Source organism: the organism of the source record quoted next, unplaced genomic scaffold (genome assembly GCF_019419815.1).
Source record: "Pyrus x bretschneideri cultivar Hongxiangsu unplaced genomic scaffold, Pyrus_bretschneideri_v1 Contig72, whole genome shotgun sequence".
Classification (NCBI taxonomy): Eukaryota; Viridiplantae; Streptophyta; class Magnoliopsida; order Rosales; family Rosaceae; genus Pyrus; species Pyrus x bretschneideri.
In genome coordinates this window covers 1,796,864-1,803,142 of record NW_025999812.1, presented here as the reverse complement: position 1 = coordinate 1,803,142, position 6,279 = coordinate 1,796,864, and positions in this window count along the sequence as shown.

Genomic DNA, 6,279 nt, shown 5'->3' with positions numbered 1-6,279 from the left:
GCTAGCAGTAGCCTGGATTAAGAGCCTTCTGTGCTAAAGATCGGCCTCCGGATTGATTTCCACAAACGCCTTTATGGATTGAGCTTAGAACCTTTAGGTCGTCAAGAAGGGCTAGGCAGCGAAGATGTGGTCTAGTGTAGGATCTTCGGACGAGAATGCCGTTCCATATGTAGTAACGTGCTGCCTTTGTTTGGAGCTTTCTAGACTACAATCTGTGACACCTCGGCTGCTGGATCCACCTATATGTGTAGCTTATCTACATACTTCACCGAAATAGAGCATTTAAGTTGGTGGTCGAGGGCGGAGCTTAAGCCGGCTAGCATATCCCGTGTGGCTGTTGTCTGCCCGTGGAACTTGAGTGAGGGTGTAAGTCTGAAACTCTTCTAGTTACTTTCGTACATCCTCTAAGTAATGCACCATCTTCGAATGTTTTGCCATGTACTTCCCAGTAGTCTGGCTGGTGATTAGCTGGGAATCAGAATGAATTGCAAGTGTTTTTCACCGCCAAGTCTTTTGCCATTCGGAGGTCTGCTAGTAAGGCTTCGTACTCTACTTTGTTGTTAGATGCTTTGAAGCCTAGAGTGATTGCATACTCGAGCATCAAACTATCTAGGGTGACAAAGACCACACCTGCTTCCGAGCCCTTGTAGTTGGATACGCCATCAACGTGCAAATTCCAGAAGTCTTCATCGGGTGAGGCAGGCGTGGCTAGGGCTTGCTCGGTTACCTCCGAGGTATTATTAGGTTGCTCTGTTGCGTCACCTAGGCTAGGGATAAAGGTGCAGGCAAGGAGCTATGGAGCTGGAGCTATGTTACACGCAGCATGAGATGCTCAAATACCGGTATTGGGCCACTCTAGAGCTGAATTATGGAGTAAGGGTTAGTTGGGGCCATGTGACGCACAGCAGGAAGTACTGCTTAACATGTTGGTATATGTTGATCCTATATAGAATCTTTTGGGGCGATGAGGACAAAACTTGCTTTTGAGTGTGTCCTTCTAGTGTTCATCTACCCTTGGTGTGGGTTTGTTAGAAAACTTTGCATCTGCCAGTGTCTGGGCCATTATCATCATGCGTTTAGATTAGGCGGAATAGTACGTCATAAGGATGATTGCGTAAGTCTAAAGGTATAACTTAAGCTTCTGAGTTGCATCAATTGTCGCCAAAGTTAGCTTTTGAATTTTTGGTAGCTGGTTTCTACATCGAGGAGAGCTTTTCAACTGTGGAATACAAGTAATCGAGCCTCTAACTCTTCTCATATGAGGGCAGAGTTCACTGCTACTTCCAAGATTGCTAAGTAGATGTATAATTCCTCTACTGCTTCCGGTTTGGATAGTAATGGAGGTGATGTGAGACATTTCTTTAAGTATTGGAAAGCTTTTTCAAATTCATCATCCCATTTGTCTCATTATGCCCTCTCAATTACCTTGAAAAAAGGCTTGCATCGACTAGTAGACTGCGAGAGAAAGTAGTTGAGCGTGGCTGCTCGTCTGGTCAAGCTTTGGATCTCCTTCAAAGATGTTGGAGACTTCATCTTTAAGATTGCTCGGATCTGCTTAGGATATGCTTTAATTCCTCGTTAGGTTACTAGGTACCCTAAGAATCTACCCAAACATACTCTGAATGTGTATTTGGCGGGATTGAGCTTCATCTTGTACTTTCTAAGGATGTCGAAAGTTTCCGCCAAGTTGTTGGTATGGTCTGACCGCTACTTTGGGTTAAGAAATATGTGCTCGGCGTCTCTTGACCCCTCCTCGGTTAAAGTAGAGTTGTCTTTCTACACTTTAGTGGCCTCTACGAGGGTAAATGACTTCTTTATGATCGAGCAAAATGATGAATATTCTTGGGTGAAAACTAAAGAAAGTTCGTCAAAACTCCAGATGGATTATGACGAAAGGGTGCGGAACCAATCTTACTCCTCGCTTTGTAAAGTGGTGGCGAATATCTTGCACATGAGAGCGTCGTTGTTCCGATAGAGGATCATTGTGCTTCAGTAGTGCTTTAAGTGTCTATCCGGGTCTCCATTGCCTTTGAAGGATGTGAAATACGGCATGTTGAACTTGCGTGAAGGCTCTGCCTGCTTGATCTCTTCTATGAAGAGTGACCTGCTTATGTTGGTCATGTCCCGTCGTAGTGCCTCATAAATGACCTCGTTGCGTTGGAAAATGCACAATTGCTTAGTCAATAACCTCTTTACTTCTTCCTAAATTTACCTCGGCTTCCCCCAATCTTGACCTGTTAGTCTAAGCTACTCTTCTATATGTTCAGTTCATCTACACCGCAGCTGCGATATATCTCTAGCAGGCGAGTAAGTTCCTCGCAGGCTGCTGGTTGAAATTGAACCAGATTGAATAACTGCTTCTCTCCATCCGTCTTGCTGCCTACTCTGGTGTGAGGTGGAGGATGCTCCTTGCGGGTATAGCCGCAAATGAACACTTCGCCTGAAGGGTTGCTTATGTTGATTATCGGAGTATGGCCCCAACCGTGAATGTATGCTCGTCCGTGGGCCTAGCCGAGAGTGCAAGCTCCTCTACACGCTAAAACGAGAGTATACGCTATCTTGGGGGCCCAGTCGGGAGTGCACACTGCCCAAACGCTCGGTTTGTGGCTGGTCGAGAGGCTGCTTGTCGGGATGTTGTTGGAAAGGTTTGTTGTTTGCCCTTGTCCTACTTCAGGACACCTCGTTTGGGGCACATTGCAACTTGGTGTGCTGCAAGAGCTGATTCACCAAGGTTGTCTCTTGTGCGAGGGTGCTTGTTAAGTCTATGACCTGTCGAGACAAGTGTTGTTCTCTATTTGGGTTGGAAGAGCTTGGACCATATGCATTTCCTTGAGTAAAGGAAGTGTAACGGGCTCCGGGTGCGAGATTTGAGTTGGGATACGTCAAATCTGTGGAGAAATAGGGTGAAAATACCCCTGGTTCAATCGTCGGTCCAGAAATCTGAAGTCGAGACGGTTGAACCGGCCTTAGATTGCTTGGAGGGCCACATGAGTGGGCTAGATCTCGAATTGGACCGCGGAGCAGGTCGGATTACTAAAGTGGGTCGGGCCGCTAGTGTGGGCTGCATGCACTGACCTTTTGCATGGATGAGCCGTCTGGTCTTAAGCCCTAATCTGGGCCTGAGCGGATTAGGGCACGGGCCCGTTGCTGCTGCAATCTGCGCTGGAGGCGCTGTGCATACCTATGCGTGCTAGGCCGCATCTGTCCGCGTGTGGGCCATCTGGTCCTGCGCTGATTTTGGGCTACAGGTGACACTGGTGCAGGCTGGGTTGGATTTTGGAAGGGCAGGGCCTTCTCCTGACGTCGTGCCTGCTGCAATGGTGTATGGGCCTCCCTCATTGCTGGAGCTGTTGCAACAGCTGCTCCGCGGACTTGCAGGACTGCACCCATGGCTACGAGAATGGCAGGGGGTGATGGCTGCGACCTTTGCTTCGTGATCCGTCAAGTGGGTGAAAACCCAAATTTGTAAGGAGCGCCTTTTGTTGTTGTTTCATAATTTTTTCGTCATCGTATTTGTTTCACAGGGCTATTCAAAGAATTTATATAAAAATTCTAGGAGCAGAAACGTGTGGAAAAATCTACGAATGAATGAAGAAAATTAGAAATGTTGAATGCGAGAGTCTTCTTCGAGGATGTGAATCAAACTCTTAATGAAAGCACCAATTTGTGGATGTAAATTTCCGTCTTCTTCTTCTTGGACGAAAATGCACCTGCAAAACAATCAACACCTAAGATCAAGCCCAAGAGCCTCACGCGCCCACGTTGAATTTGGGAGGGGGGCTTTGGCCAAAGAATCTCCAACGTCGAAGTAAGAATTTGAGAGATAGTGTTTAGAGAATTTTTGGGAGAGAATTAGACTTAGGTTTTTGGAGAAATGATGGGTTATATATGGGTGTGGCCGACCTTATTTGGAGAAATGGGGACCCGCCACTTATGGTGGTTTTTTTGCTCTAATTGCAAGATATTATGCCAAATAATATCTTGCAATCAATTAGAAAATTAATCAATTAATTAGGAAATTAATCAATTAATTTTGGTAATTAATCCCAATTTGAAAAGGATAATTGGGAGTTACCTTGTGGGTATGGATTTGATGAGGATTGATGAGAGGGTTTAAAAGAATATCATTTTGATCACCTTTGACCCTGATTGAGCCGTTATTCTCCGTTGTATGCACATGGGGATCCCGGTGTGACTCAAGGGTAATTTTGTCTTTTTAATCCAAAAGTCCACATGTCGTCTCCATAATTTTCTTGATTATTTTTTTCTCCACAAACCCTATAAAATAAGTATCAAAAAATGAGTGTCCTCCAATCACCTCTTATGGTCTATGCATTTTTAAAGATTTGAGGTTTTGAAAATAATGTATCACAATTTGGTTTACTCAAACGTCACTCTTTTGAAAAAGGAGACGATCGTCTATACAAGGGCATCACAGACGTTTTGGTGGAAGCAACTCTCAATGCTATATAGGCTACCGCTGCATTTTAAATAGCGACATGATCTGGATACCAGACACTAAAAGTTGCCCTTTAGGAGAACCATTTGGATATGTATTTTTTTAGTTCAAACGATATTCTACACAAATCTACATTAAGGAGAGAGGAAGGGTTTGAAGCCAAAACATAGTGGGTTGAAGAGTAAAACACTAACTATCAGGACAATCCACCGATTATACGACAAATTAAGTCAAAATTGAAAGATTGTGCATGGCATAACAGTTAGCAGATATTTCCTACTAAACATGGATTTGGGTTAGCAATTCCTAACTTTAACTAGTCTCTAATTTAGTTGGCATGGATTTCCAATCAAATTTGGGCTTGGTCCTGGGATGGAATTGTGCAAGAATTTCAAAACAGGTTTCTTTTGGGCACGAAATTCCTCTTAAACTTGGGCTTGGGCTAGCATTTGTTGGGGTTCACTTTGCTGCCAAAGTTTTAAGGGTAAAGTACAAAAAACTACCTCAATTATTAGTGTCACGACACTTTCATACCTTATCTTTTAAAATTGACAATGTCATACCTCATCTTTAGAATTTGGTCCAATGTTATACCTTCTGTTACTTGGCCGTTTACTTTTCAGTTAAATACTGACGTGGCTTGATTCGAGGCCCACTTTCTATTAAAACATCATTAAAATATTATTAAAAACTAAAAAAAAATATTTTTTTAATATTAAAATAATAATAAAAAGTAAAAAAACAAAAAAAAAAGCCCTCAGTTCATTCCTCCCTTCCCCCTCCTCTCTCTTATCCTCATCTTCATCTTCTTCCCTCCACCTGCAAACCCACCCCCCCCCCCCAAAAAAAAAAAATCCAATTTGTCTTCCCCCGCACCCACACTCAGTTCCCCCCCTCCCACCCCCTCTTCTCCCTCCTGCAACCCAAAAAAAAAAAAAAATCTAGATCCCGTCGGAGAAGGTGGATAATGGGTGCAGAAGAGGATGTGGAGAATGGATGAGAGTGGTGGATTTGGGGTTGGCAGGGGGTTGGGTTGTGGGGGACGAAATGGGTTCACTTTGGATTTGTTTTTTTTTCTTTTTCTCCTCCTTCTTCTTTCTGGGTTGCAGGGGGTACACGAACTGGGTTGGGTTGAGTTTTTTTTTTTTTCTTCTTGTTCTTCTTCTTCTTCCTCTTCTTCTTCTTTTTGGGTTGCAAAGGGTTGGGGGGAGGAGGGGAATTGGGTTGGGTTGGTTTTTTTTTCCTTCCTCTTCTTCTTCTTCCTCCTTCTCCTTCTCCTCCTTCTTTTTCCGCAGGGGGGTTGATGGTTTTCAAAAAAAAACAATTTTTTTTTCTTCCTTCTCCTTTTTTTCCTCTTCTTCTTCTTCTTCTTCTTCCTCCTTCTCCTTCCTTCTTCTTCTTCCGCAGGGGGGTTGATGGGTTTTTAGAATTTTTCAATTTTTTTTTTTTTTTTTTTGGGGGGGGGGTGTTTGTAGGTGGGGGAAGAAGATGAAGATGGGGAGAAGAGAGAGAGGGGGGGGAGGGGAGGGACGAACTGAAGGTTATCTTCATTTTTTTTTTCTACTTTTTATTATTATTTTAATATTTAAAAAATATTAAATAATTTTTAATGATTTTTTAATAAAAAGTGGGCCCCGAATCAAGCTACGTCAGCATTTAACTGAAAAGTAAACGACCAAGTAACGGAAGGTATAACATTGGACCAAATTCTAAAGATGAGGTATGACTTTGTCAATTTTAAAAGATGAGGTATAAAAGTGTCGTGACACCAATAGTTGAGATAGTTTTTTGTACTTTACCCAAGTTTTAATGTTTAATAT